The sequence below is a fragment of the Rattus rattus genome, chromosome 4, assembly GCF_011064425.1.
Source record: "Rattus rattus isolate New Zealand chromosome 4, Rrattus_CSIRO_v1, whole genome shotgun sequence".
In the NCBI taxonomy this organism is placed as follows: Eukaryota; Metazoa; Chordata; class Mammalia; order Rodentia; family Muridae; genus Rattus; species Rattus rattus.
Genome location: NC_046157.1, coordinates 151099993 through 151113392, shown reverse-complemented (window position 1 = coordinate 151113392; position 13400 = coordinate 151099993). Strand labels below are relative to the sequence as shown.

Genomic DNA, 13400 nt, shown 5'->3' with positions numbered 1-13400 from the left:
CAGTCTTTCTCTGTGATTGAGGGGAATAAGCTGTCTCTTTTATAAAGAATGAATGAATACACCAGCCAGCCTAAAACTCTGGGAAATAGAAAAATTCCAGATGCTGCCTTCCTGATAGTCACACACACACACAAAAAAACCTCAGAGATATACCTCTCTTGGGCATATACCCACAAGATGCCCCAACATATAACAAAGACACATGCTCCACTATGTTCATAGCAGCCTTATTTATAATAGCCAGAAGCTGGAAAGAACCCAGATGCCCTTCAACAGAGGAATGGATACAGAAAATGTGGTACATCTACACAGTGGAATATTACTCAGCTATCAAAAACAACGACTTTATGAAATTCATAGGTAAATGGATGGGACTGGAAAATATCATCCTGAGTGAGGTAACCCAATCACAGAAAAACACACATGGTATGCACTCATTGATAAGTGGCTATTATCCCAAATGCTCGAATTACCCTAGATGCACAGAACACATGAAACTCAAGACAGATGATCAAAATGTGAATGCTTCACTCCTTCTTTAAAAGGGGAACAAGAATACCCTTGGCAGGGAATAGGGAGGCAAAGATTAAAACAGAGGCAGAAGGAACACCCATTCAGAGCCTGCCCCACATGTGGCCCATACATATAAAGCCACCCAATTAGACAAGATGGATGAAGCAAAGAAGTGCAGGCCGACAGGAGCTGGATGTAGATCTCTCCTGAGAGACACAGCCAGAATACAGCAAAGACAGAGGCGAATGCCAGCAGCAAACCACTGAACTGAGAACGGGACCCCCGTTGAAGGAATCAGAGAAAGGACTGGAAGAGTTTGAAGGGGTTCGAGACCCCATATGTACAACAATGTCAACCAACCAGACCTTCCAGGGACTAAGCCACTACCCAAAGACTATACATGGACTGACCCTGGGCTCCAACCTCATAGGTAGCAATGAATAGCCTAGTAAGAGCACCAGTGGAAGGGGAAGCCCTTGGTCCTGCTAAGACTGAACTCCCAGTGAACGTGATTTTTGGGGGGAGGGCGGTAATGGGGGGAGGATGGGAAGGGGAACACCCATATAGAAGGGAAGGGGGAGGGGCTAGGGGGATGTTGGCCAGGAAACCGGGAAAGGGAATAACAATCGAAATGTAAATAAGAAATACTCAAGTTAATAAAGAAAAACAAAACAAACAAAAAAAAACCAAAAAAAACCAAAACAAAACTCAGAGATAGCTGAGTTTGAGGCCAGCCTGGTCTACAGAGCTAGTTCCAGGATATCCAGGGTTATACAAAGAAACTCTGTCTTAAAAACCTAACCAATGTATGTATGTAGGTAGGTAGGTAGGTAGGTAGGTAGGTAGGTAGGTAGGTAGGTAGATAGATAGATAGATAGATAGATAGATAGATAGATAGATAGATAGACAGACAGACAGACAGACAGATAGACAAATGAAGCCTTACCTGCAGAGGAGATACCATGATCAAGAAGGTGGTTTTCCCAGGACAGGGCACATCCATTGTACTCCAGATGTCCTGATCCCTGCAATTCCCTCAAATGGGGGAAGTGGGCTGAATAATTTGTGGTAGTGGGAGACTGCATTCATGCTGTCTCCGGTGGGTGAATCTTTGAGGTGATGCTGTGGTTAGGTGTCTGAGTGGGTCCTACAGCTTCCTGGAGGGCAGAGATACAGTGTGCTTGAAATGCTGAGGAAAAGTTGTTGCCTTCCATAGTTGTGATCTGAGGAATGAGCAAGATCCAGAAAGGAGAGAAAGCCAGATGGGTTGGGGCTATGGAACACCAAAAGAGGAACAAGAGGAAATGGATTCAGAACTCAATTCAATAAGCAATGGTGGAGTGATTGGGTGCCTCCTGAGAAACAGGACACTGTATGCCAAGATCTTGGCTGTCCTGAAGCTCACCCTCCAGTGGGATGAAAGCACAATACAAAGAAAAAGAGAAAATAAACAAAATTTAGAAACAAATTTAGATAGCAGATTGTATTTAAGGAAATGAATAGGTACGCTGGTAGAGAAAGGCAGGAAATGTGGAGCAGGTATGCACTCAGTTTTTCCCAACTTTATTGTGCATGTGGATTTCCCAGGGTTTTATTAAGACTTAGACTCTGATTTAATGTATGAAATAGGCTGAAAGTTTGCATTAAGGAAAAAAGACCCAAACCTCGGATGGCATGCAAACCTCGGATGGCACGCCCTTCTTCACCCACCCTAGTAGGAGTGGCTTTTCTAGAACAAATCCTGAGGACCCTGATAAAAGGACAGGCAGAGGACAGGCCTCCTGGTAGGGCAGTGTAGGAAGCATAAAGAGGAGACTCTGGACCACACTGCGGAGTCTAGACTACCCAGGTAGGAGTCAGGACTTCATCTGTGAGGTTCGTGTTAAAGATGAGTTTCTGTCAGTCACATAGATGGAGCCCCACCAAGCTTACTACCACACTGTCTGGTCATGGCATATGCAGAGAAGATGCTGGTACCACATAGCAGAGAAGATCTAGACTTAGATGATAATGGATCAAAGAAATAGGACTACAATAATCCTATCACTCCTCAATGAGCTCCCATTGATAGGAAGGGAAAGATAAGCAGAATCAATGTCTAAACAGAAAGTGGGGGATTTTTTTTTTTATTGTCTCATGTAGGATTTCATTAGGGAAGAGAAATTCTGTCAAAAACTCCAGCAGGAGTGAGTGTCTGTGACAGGGATTCACATGCATGCTCTGCCCCAGAGTTTAAGATTTTAAAATCAAACCCAAGAGTCTTCAATGAGTATATATGTTTATCTCTTGAGGGCAAGATACAGGAAAAGATGAGCAGCGATGGGCTGATTTGGGGAATTTTATGAGAAGGGCCACATAAGAGCTGGAAGGAACTGGGGAAACACTGGGAAGATGAAGAAGCACTGGGAATAGTCCTTGTCCTTATGGGCAGATGCTGTGTGATGAGGGGACACTGGCAATTGTCACTGTCATCAGTTTCCACCACTCTGCAACCCTTCTTCCACCAAAGCTCTCTGTTGGACCACAGTTTTGAGGGTTGGTGGTCAAATATTTCCACTTGGGGAAGGGTTGCAATCTCCATGTGTGGAGGGGAGAAAAGTGACAAGAAGGCACCATGGCAGGAGGAAAGTCCACGGCCTGACATGAGTATGGTGGTTCCCCGGGGGAAAATGTAGTGCACCATTGCCAGGCATCTTTGGGAGTGGGTGTCACGAGTGACAAGAAAATGTCCCTCTGTTACTCCTTAGAGTGCAGAAACTGAGTCCTGGGCACATGGAGGTAAGTTCTGAAGGACCCCGGCTTTCTTGGTGCTCCGTGTGCCCTTCTTTCATTCAGTCAAGGTGAATGAGTGTTAAATGTGGAGGCTCTGTACAGCACACCTTGCTGTGAGTGGGTGGGAACCTGGCCCTTGCGTTCATTGACATTAGCTTTGAGCTTACGTCAATGCTTTGGTGCATAAGGTGACATTCTTCTGTTTACAGAATTCCATATGTCCTAAATATGAGAACGCTCCCAATGCATAACACGGGCAGTTCCACACATAAATACTAGGTGGCAGCCCAACACTGCCTTTGGGTAACGGAGGCATCTTGTCTCATTCTCTGCCCGGCACTTTAATGGAAAATTTTAGACGTTTTAAGAAGGGCTTCAGTGGGGAGGTTTACAGAAATAGGGAAATGATGCTGATGACACATTTGTTAACTGCCTTTCTCCAAACCACTTTTTAAATTACAAATTATACTTGCAATTTAATGAGATGGCAGAAACTTAAGGCAACTGAAAAATAAGCAGAGGATGTAAACAGTTATTTTATAGGGGTAATGCATGAGGCAATGGCCATATGCAGTGTTTAACTTCTTGGGAGAAGAGAAATTAAAATTATGTATGTATGATTTTATCGCCCCTTGGTCTGATAGAAACATTTCTCTGAGTTCTAACCCAGAGAAAAAGGAGAGATATGGTTAAAGATCTATGCACAAGTATCCTCGATGATTTATTTATGGTGATCTAAAGGCATTAGTTCTTAGAAGATGCTATTTCCTACAGTAGAATATTACACATTCTTAATTGATTTGACTTTTATGTTTTAGTCAGTCTCTCACAAAATTACATGCATTATGGCCAGTTAATGTAAAAAATGCTGACACACGGTTTGTAAAAGCAGACAAAGAAGAGGGGTAGTTTGCCTCTGTGGAGATGGGGAGAGATGGGATTTGTGTAGATTTTAGTCATTCGGAGAAATGACAGGATAGAAATTTCCACTATCAGGCCACTGCTTGGCTGGCACAAAGCAGAATCATGATCAAATGGATCACTGTGGTCGCACAGTGATGAATCTTCAGGAGCATTACAGTACAGGAACCCAGGTCTTTTTCTTGGACCATTGTTTTTTTTTGGAGTCCTATGAATGTATGGGGACCCCAGTGCGACACTCAGTGGTACTATTACTCTGTGACAATTAAAAAGGAAAATAATTCGGTAAAATAGAAAGAACCCTCTCTTTCCCAAGTGATACAGAAATATCTGTACCCACTTTGCTCTATTCACAAACGTATTAATCTGCTCTTAACTTCTTTCTTAGCACATTCTTACATAACATGTAATATCTTTTATGGAAAGCAGAAAATTGTAGCTGGCTGAGCTTTTTGCTTTAAGCAAAGACATGAATGAACAAGACAAGGAAAAACTGATAGCGTTGTTTGACCAAGAGTTTGCTTGTTGTATTCCTTTAGAAACATATGAATCAAGTGTTTGATTCATTTCTTTTCTGTCCTCATTGAGTCAGTTATCCATTGCTCTCATTATGGAAATAGCAGATAAAAACAAAGGAAGCCTTTTCATTATGGCTGGGCACTTCAGATAAAAATTTATAGAATCCAATCTTGTAATCTAGTACCAAATAAAAGCTTAAAAGGTTTTTAATTTAGGTGAGTATATTTTTAAATAATAGTCCGGTATAGTGCCTTATTACAAACATCAAAATCTATATAGTCAGGGTCCTGGTCTTTTTGCTTCACCCATCAGCCAAGCAACTTACAAAACGGATGGAGAACTAACCTCTTCATTGACTCCGTGATTCCAGCCTTTCTAGTATTTTTAAATTATTAAAATATTTTACTTTTTCAAGTTAAGAACTTCTTACAGGCATATGTGTCAAGCATATTACTTTACCCCTTTGTCTTCCTTCTTTAGCAATTTGCATTTTTATTTTTAACACGAAAAATACAAAGTTACATCAAAATACTAGTTAACAGCATTCTCTTTTTTCCTAGGGTCCTGAACTTTGACAACGACATTGCTTTTAAGTTCTTTCTTAAAATTTTATTCTGATTAGGAAAATATGTTGTTTTTCTATATTCACTGAGATATCCTACTTCCAGGCTCCCACTGAGGTGGGGATAGAAGCGCAGGAGGTGATGTCCTACCCTTTGTGTGAAATGACAGTGCTGTTGACCTATTACAATAATTTCCATGGAGAATCCTGTATCTGATGGGGGTGGATACAGTGACAACTGTCCCCACTGAGTTTTCTTACTTCAGAAGGTGCTGGAATGTTTGAGCACTTTGCGTGTTTTGCAGAACAGGTTAAAACCTTCCTGAATGAGATCGACCAAACAATAGATTTTATTATAATAAAATTCAAAGGAAACATCTACTATTATTTATTAATTTAAAAATGCATATACTTGACCTAAATTGTCTAGTCTGCCTTTTTATCATGAGACAAAAAAGAAAGAATATAAATTTTAGCAACTCCAATCTTGGAGCTTTCTGGAACATTGAGAAAGGTAGTTCTTTTTGTTTTGTTCATAGTTCTGTTTTGGGAGTACATTTGAGAGCGTTGTAATACATATCTGCATGGTTTGTAGTGGGTTACGGGGTCTCTATTTTTATTTGAACTTTCTTGGTCATTAAATCTAGGTGTGCAGGATTTTTTCAGTGTGAGTGGCCTGGATCGTCTTTCATTTAGGTCAGGAGCATAGACAATGACTTGAGTTTGGCTTCCTGGTGTCTCAGTAACGTCTGAATCCGTGAAAACCTACAGGAACCTTTTGATCTGTCAAGCACCCCCAAAACTCAGCCCAAGGCCAGTGGCTGAGCTGCAGCAGAGACTAGGGTCTCTTCCCTGACTGAAGGGTACAGATGTTTTACTACATCATTTTTACCTTGCAGGTCTAGATTCACTTCAGCAATGTGCTGAGGGCTTGCCTTTAGGTATGGGCTCACTATGGACACTCATGTTCGCTTTCCAGAGCCCCTGAAGCCCCTCCCAGCCCTTTCTCTTCCCTACTCCCTTCCAACGGGTGACAATGAAGTTGCCTTACCACTCACTAGTTACTAATTAAAAACAACCAAACTCATTCCAGATTTTAGAAGAAAATTTTTCCGTTTTTTTTTCTCACATTTAATAATGTTGGTTAGAGGTTTGTCATATATATAGCTTTAATTTGTTAATTCATGGCTTTTATTGGGTAGTGCAGGCTGGCATCAAACTCACAAAGTAGCTGAGAATGATTTTTGATTCTCTTGCCTCTGTCTCCCAACAGCTGGAGCTGAAGACATGAGCTATCCCGGCAGGTTTATACAGTGCTGGGAATCAAACCCAGGGCTCTGCACATACTGGGCAAGCAGTCTACCCAACTGAGCCACACACCTGGCCCTGCTATTAACTCTTCTTTATAGCTTTGATGGAATTCAACGATAAAGTTCATTCTTGGCTTTTCTTTCTTAGAACATTTTTATGGCTGCTTCAATCTGCTTGATGGCTATACATTTCTTATATTTTTCCTATATCCTTTTGATTTAATGTGGTTAGGTCATTTGTGTCTCTAGGAACTTATGAATTTCTACAGTATTTTTTCAGTTATTTGAAATATAAGTGTTTAAAGTACCCCTTAATGATTATTTGGATTTCTTTGTCTTTCTTTTGGTTAATTTGGCTAGGAGATTGTCAATTTTATTTTATTATTATTTTTTAAAGAACCACTTCTTTGTTTGATTCCGATTGACTAAAGAACTCCTCTTCAGTCTTCATTTTGTCCAGTTTCTTCCTCATCATTGTTATTTCTTGTCGTACACTGTTTCAGGGTTTGGTTTAGTCTCATTGTCTAGGATTTTGAGATGCATCATGAAGTTATTTAAGATCTTTCTGGTTTTTTTTTAACTATAAACATTCATATCTATAAACCTTCCTTTTAGAATTGCTCTAGCTGTATCTTAACAAGGTTGGTAAGTTACATTTTTATTTTTTTGTGTGTGTCTAACAGCCTTTTACTTTCCTCTCTGATTTCTTCAATGACTCAATAGCCATTCAAGAGTATACTCTTCAGTTTCAACTGTATAGTTTGTGGGTTTTTTTGTTTTGTTTGCTATTAGCATCTAGAGAGCTATAATAAACACTATAAAATGATAATATATAAGAAGCTCTTTTGAAATTTTGCATTTAGTAAGATTTGATTTGTGACCTAGAATGTAGTCTTTTAGAGTAGATTCCATGAGATGCTAAGAAAAAAATGCATGTCTTATTTCTTTCAAATGGAACCTTCTATAGCTTTGTCCTATAGTGTATTTTAGTGTATAGTGTCCATTTGTCCTATAGTGTATTTTAACTCTGAGTTTTACTTTTTTATTTTTTGGTTTGGATGACTTATGAAGATATGAGTATGAGGTATTAAGATCATGTACTATTATTATATTGTGACTTATCTGACCTTTGGTGTTTAATAGTGTGGTTTTTTTTTTAAGATTGGGATCACCAATGTTTGTTGTCTGTACATTCACAACTGTAATGCATTCTGGACAAATCATTCCATGTTTTTAATGTGTAGAGATGAGCCTTACCTCTTTGGACTAATTTGGATTTAAAGTCTACCAAAAATCTGTGTCAGCTCTTTGTGCCTTCCTTTTTATTGACAGATTGTATTTCACCCCTTGGCTTCCTATCTGTGAGTATCTTTACCCACGAAGTGTGTATTTTGGAGATAGGAGCCACTTGGACCTCGTTCTTAATTCAGTCACAAAATCTATAAAGCTCTGTTAGTAGGCTCATGAAATGTACGGCTACACCTCTATTGAACTTTTTCTATTCCTATAGTTTCCTGGTTGGTTGGAGTATCACCTGCTCACTACTTTCTTCTCTGTTAGTAGAAGGAGTTTGCTGGTTTACTCTGTTAGGCATCATAGATTCCTTCTTAGCTCTCCTTTGTTGTTTATTTTATTGTGCTATGACTTTTAGTCTTTATTATGCTCTCAGGATTGAGACCTTTTTGCTCTTCTGTGTATAATATTCCTTGAATTCTGCAGTGCTGGCTTGTGGTGTGTGTGTGTGTGTGTGTGTGTGTGTGTGTGTGTGTGTGTGTGTGTGTGTGTGTGTGTGTGTGTGTGATGAATTAGTTCTCTTAATTTCTGCTTGTCTTGAAATGTCCTAACATCTCCATCAGTTTGAAAATATATCCTGCCTAGATAGAGCTGTCTTGGTTGACAGTTATTTACTTTCAGGGCTTTAAATATTTCATGCTTTCCTGGTTTTGAGGATTGGTTAGAAATCTGTTGTGCCTGTCTTTATAGGTGACTTTGTGTTTTTCCTTATACATCTTAATATTGCTTCTCTCTTTTGTATCGTTTAACTTGTCTGTAATATGCTATAGAGAAGTTCTTTTTCTGGTCCTGTGTATTTGGGATTTTAAATTCCTTTGGCATTTGAATGTTTATTTATTTCTCTGGATTTGGATGAATTTCTGCTATGATTTTATTGAATGGATTTTTTTTTAAAAAAGTTTCTTTCCCATTTATCTTAATTTCTTATATCTGTGGATTCTTAGGTTTGGGTTTGTATCCTGGAATGTTTTGACATTGTGGGCATGCCTGATGAGACTCTGTTCTGTTATTCCATGTGGGTCCTGAGGATTGAACTCAGATCATCAGTCTTGGTGGCAAACTCCTTTATCATTTAGGGCATCTCACCAGCCCAATTCACATTGTCTTTAATATTTAATTTTTAATTCTTTTCAAAATTCCTGTTTCCTTGATGAATTTTCCTCAGTGTTGCTGGTTTATTTATTCATACTGCTGATTTCCTCTTCAGAGTACCCACTTTCCACCGTCTGTGGCTGGTTATATCCTTTTTCTGTTGCTGTGGTAAAATGCCCTGGAAAAGTAATGTAAGGGAAATGTTCTTACTTTGTTGTTGTCATTTTTCTTTGTTTCATTTTTGTTTTCAGCTTATGATTCAAGGGTACAGCCCATGATGCTGAGAATAGGCCAGGGGCAGGAATTTGAAGTGGTTGGTCACCTTGTATTCTGTCACAGAGAATGATGGCTGTGCAGGCTCAGTTTTCTTTTTCCATTTTATTCAGCCCAGAAATCCACCCACACAGTGGCACCATCCATGGTTCGGGTTACCTCAATTAACCTAATCTAGATAATCTCTCACAGTCTTTCCTCTTGGGCGACACTAGGTGCTGTCAGATTGACAATCTATACCAGCTATCACAGGAATCCTGGGTTGAACAGATCTGCTTGTGTGTGTCTTTCAGGTCATCAGTAATTTTTGCTCACAATCTTTTGAGTCATCATCTGGAATCATATTGTTTCCATGTCTGGATTCAGTGGCTGAGGGATTGTGATCTTTTGGAGGAGCCCTGCTGTTTTGCTTTGCCATGGTTCTTGTATCCCCGTGATGCAATGTGTGCCCTGTTGATTTGGATACCTGCTCTGCTTGCTCCGATTAAAAGGCTTACTCTAGGAGTCGCAGCCTCTGGTCTACTCAGGTAGAAAACAAACTGTCTTTGGAAAGTGGATTCTGGTTTCCCTTCTCCCACCGGGGAATTTCCCAGCTGAAGTTGTGTTCAGATCACTCCTGTTTCTCCATCACCCATCTTTGTCTCTGTTTCTACTCAGTTGTCCTTTCCTTACCTTTCTGTGTTTTCCAAGTTTGCTCTTGTTTTTTCCTCTTTGGAGTACAGGCTGTGTTCTGAGCTTGCTCACATAGAGTCAGCTTCTCATCTCCATTCTTACCTAGAGGTCTCTCTTGTTATTTTGAAATTAACATCATTAATACATGTAATCAAGCCATAGGTGGGGACAGAGGGAGCTGGCAAATCTTCCTTGGATATTTTTGTACAGTTTTGTGCACAGGGTTAGGTCTTTAAGAAGACTGCTTTCCCTCAAGACACTCACTTGAAACATCTAGCGACATCTCTAAAAGAAAGCACTCCTCCTCGGTCTTCATCTGCAAACCAGTCTTCACTGCCAGGATAGAGAATGTGTACTCATCAATCCAGTCATCAGTGGAGCCATTTAGTGTCTAATCTGGGGTCCTGCCCTGCCTCAGCTTGCCAGACATATTCTCTTTTAAACTATATTTTCTGTGTATATAACACTACTTCATGCCACATCAGCATCTGTCTTAGTATATTAAAAAATTATTTTGTCATCTCAAATCCTAAAATAAACCATGCTTTTGTCTGAATCACTTTATGCTCCTGGTGTGATGATATGGAGACATGTGTAGGACAGAAAAACGTCAGATATCCTCAGCTTTGAATTCCGGGGAATCCTTATTTAGCTGTAAGCTTGTATAACTGAGGCAGGAGTTGGGTATAGGGGCAGAAGGGGAGGGAAGTGATGCTCTAAGTTAGAGCAGAGGTAGAGAGAACTACAAAACCCATTTTCAGTAAAAATACAGAAGCCAGCTCAAGACCTGTGCTTATTGCCAGGACAGACGGACACACTCGTGGCATCTCTCCTTGCTCTTGCGTTCCTTCAGGCTTCGGGCAGACTTCTGAGGCCCCATGTGCACATGCACAGGAGTGTGTTTGCTTGTCCATGTGCCTTTAAAAGCAGCATTAGGTCCATTTGCCAATCTAGGTCTTAAGGGATGGAGAAGAAAGTGCCCTTTTTTTAGACCATTCTTTCCATAGTAAGTGGCCTCCCAGATCTGCTTAGGGAAAAAACCGATTTCTCCTCCTTGATTTGGCAACTGGTGGTTTACATGTTTGCATGGCTTATTCACCACAGCTGCTCTACCAGGCTAAGATTGACTCACCATTTGCTAGGTGATCAAACAAAACTTGCCGTTCATCCACCCAGCTGGACAGCAACAGAGGTAGACTTTAGAGCCTCTGGATACTCCCATCATGCTCTGCTGCTTCTTTAGCAGCTTTAGAGGGCATTTTAACTTGACTCTACAATTTCTTTTTAGGGCTTCCTAGCTCCTAGGCACCACGCTAGATGTAGGAGAGTAAGTGAAGATGGATATAATACGTTTCCTGCTGGCTCGCAGTCCAGGATCCTTCCCCTTGCATTCCGCCCAAAGCAGGATGCAAGTAGGTTAGTAAGCATTCAGTTACATTTTGGGGGCAATTCATTGTGAGTAGCCCAGAGTTAAAGCTTTCTAATTTAGCATGAGTGGACGTGAACAAGGCAACAATGTGTGCACTAGGAACACGGCAGAAGTAATAAAAAGAATTGGCACCTGAACAGAAAAGATGAACCGGCATTCCTGCAGGCCCTTTGTCTCAGTCATTTGATAGAAAGAAAGAAATCACTCCATAAATCAGCTGAAGCTGGTCTTATTCTGCCATTCACACAACATGGAATTACTTGCTTAGACTGATAAATGGATGCCTTTGCTAGAGTCCTGTCACCAAGTCTTACATAACTTACAGTGCAATTATTACTCATGTCCCAGGAAGGACTTATTTATTTTAGCGTCTATCATCTTTCCCATCCCAAAACATGTCTTTTATGTATTTGTTTTTGAGAACTGGAGTAGATACCAGCATAGGGAGAGGCCTTTCTCACAATTGTAACTAGAATTTTATTTTGAAGGTGAATGATATGAGAAAATGCACTGATTTTTTTTTTCTGATTTTGTTGCCAGGGCCAAATGAAAGTAGCAATTGCATATCTTATTATAAGATTAAGGCTGAATATATGGTTGTAATCCAAGAAGTGCTAAGGCTAGACTATATGAAATGTACAAGCCTTAAATATGTTAGTACCCAGCAGGTCTACTAAGTCTAGCTTAATTGTGAGAATCCAAAGAGGGCAGGTATCACCTATTCATGTATAAAATATTGATATAGACACACATATTTGTGTATGCACAGAACACAAAATTACTCACGGATGTACACATACATACAACTTATTTTTAAAACTCAGACAGTAATTTTGTACTTCCCACTTTTTGAGATGGGGTCATAATGTCACCCAGAATGACCTCAAACACCCTTATAGTTAAGGTCGGCCTTCAACTCTTGATCATTCCCACCCCAGTGGTAGGATTCTAGGCCTGTGCCACCATGCTCAGTTCAAATTCTATTTACAAAAACCCTTTGAAAGGGTAAAGCATGGCATGGGATCTCCAGTTGACTCCGTGTGTCCTGTAATCTAAATGAGTGTCTCTGGAGGGACAGATCTGAATTTTAGCAGTGGTGTGTAACAAGGTCATGGAGCACAACTCCAAGTCATTTTTAGGACCCTCAAAGGTTTGCGTGGAATAGAAACTTAATATATGCCAGGCATTTTGTTTTATATTTTAACATGTGCACTTTTCCTTCTTCAGTTTATGTGTTAACTTTAAATTTTAGGTGAGTAGAAACTTGTTATTGAGTAATCACTGCTTCTTTTTTGTAATGCAGCCTGGAATTATCCAACATTTAGTCTTAAAGCAAAAAGTAAAATTTCCACATGAACAGTGAATTAGCAATGCCCACTTAGCTTGCAACCCTCGACAGGCAAATTCCTGTCAGTTTGAAACTCAGGAGACTTTTGATGCCTTTATGCATAAAATGTGTTTTATATCTTAGCTAAATAACAGGGCAACATAATTTTTTTGAGAAGGATCTAGATTTTTCTTTCATCTTTTTCTATTTCCAATGGTACTGTAGTTTAGAAAGTCTCACTAATGGGATTTCCCCCATATTTATCACAAACGAGAGCTCCTTAGAAAAGGAAAACTTGGTTTACAATAAAACCCATGCCAATCCTCATTGCATACCATTTTGCTAATTTCTTAAAGGAACCGCTCTTTTGCCTTTCCTTGCTCTTTATTCTCTCTCCATCTGGAACAGTTCAGAAACAATCACTGAAGAAGACAATTAGACAAGACCGAGACTCGCATGTCAACTTTGTTTATCTATCGTATTAGTTACCTTGCCAGTTGTCCCTGTGAAGTACCTTACAAAAGCAACTAAAGGAAGAAAGAATTCATTTGATCCATAGTTCGAGGGCGCGGTCCATCCTGGTGCAGAAGGAATGGTAGCAAGAGCTTGAGGAGGCTCCCCGCACTGTATCCGTAGTCATAGAACACGAACGTACAAGGGGAAGGGACATGGTCCAGGTATGGCAGCATTAATATATTATTGTCCTCAATATGTCTA

At 40.0% G+C, this 13400-nt stretch overlaps 1 non-coding gene across 1 annotated transcript; it reads left to right on the top strand.

Annotated features, from left to right (window-relative positions):
* Positions 1-1451: 1451 nt before the first annotated feature.
* LOC116899871 lies at positions 1452-1613 on the top strand. Its single transcript, XR_004387865.1, has one exon. It is a non-coding gene; the product is annotated as a U1 spliceosomal RNA (small nuclear RNA).
* The last annotated feature ends 11787 nt before the right edge of the window (positions 1614-13400 follow it).